The sequence below is a fragment of the Ursus maritimus genome, unplaced genomic scaffold (assembly GCF_017311325.1).
Source record: "Ursus maritimus isolate PB19 unplaced genomic scaffold, ASM1731132v1 scaffold_3, whole genome shotgun sequence".
Lineage (NCBI taxonomy): Eukaryota > Metazoa > Chordata > Mammalia > Carnivora > Ursidae > Ursus > Ursus maritimus.
The window spans coordinates 41,040,243-41,041,026 of record NW_024425563.1 but is presented as its reverse complement, the minus strand read 5'-3'; positions in this window follow the sequence as shown (position 1 = coordinate 41,041,026).

Genomic DNA, 784 nt, shown 5'->3' with positions numbered 1-784 from the left:
TGACGATGTTAACTTTGAGCCACACTTCAGTGGGGCAGGATTCTGGCTCATTAAGGCCCCCTACTCAGCTGCTCAGCTCAGTGAGGCCCAGGCTTTGTCCTTTCCCGTAATGCAAAATAGTTATTGGCAAGTGTGGAATTGGGCCTGGAAGCAGATTCCAGTGTTGCCAAGCTACTACCTGACTGCTTTTGTCTGCATGCTCAGGAGTTGGGTCAAGCCACACTAGAGAGGGACAGTAGCTGGATAGTGGGGGAGCCAAGGGGAGTTTGAGCACCTGAGAAAATGGCACTTTTGGGAGAGATTATGGAGATAACAATCTTTCTTTCCAATGTCCTGCAAAGAGCATTGGCTCAGGGGCTTGGCAGTTAGCTTCCTTAAATAAGTCATTGGTCTCAGCTGGATGGTGCTAACTGATTGTGCAATGCCTACCTTCCTCCTGCCCTTTTCCTTCGACTAAGAGGGAAACCTTCAAAACTCTGACTGTAAAGTTAGGGCATGGCTATATGCTCCATAATCTGTCCCATTTCCTATCACACGGGCAGTGAAAGGGCTTTGAAAACCAATAAATTGATTTTTATTGTGAGTGTTACTTTTAGACCACTTCATGGCGCAGGGTGTTGGACGGACGTTATTGTATTTTTGTCTGTCAAGATCCTTTCATTTGGACTGGTGTGCCAGGCCCTGTAATGCATGAGGCTTGTTAATTACCAAGTAGGCTACACCACCTCGCCCTTATTCTGCCAAGGAGGGTGGGCCATCGACGCCCAGGCAGGCCAACTGTAGT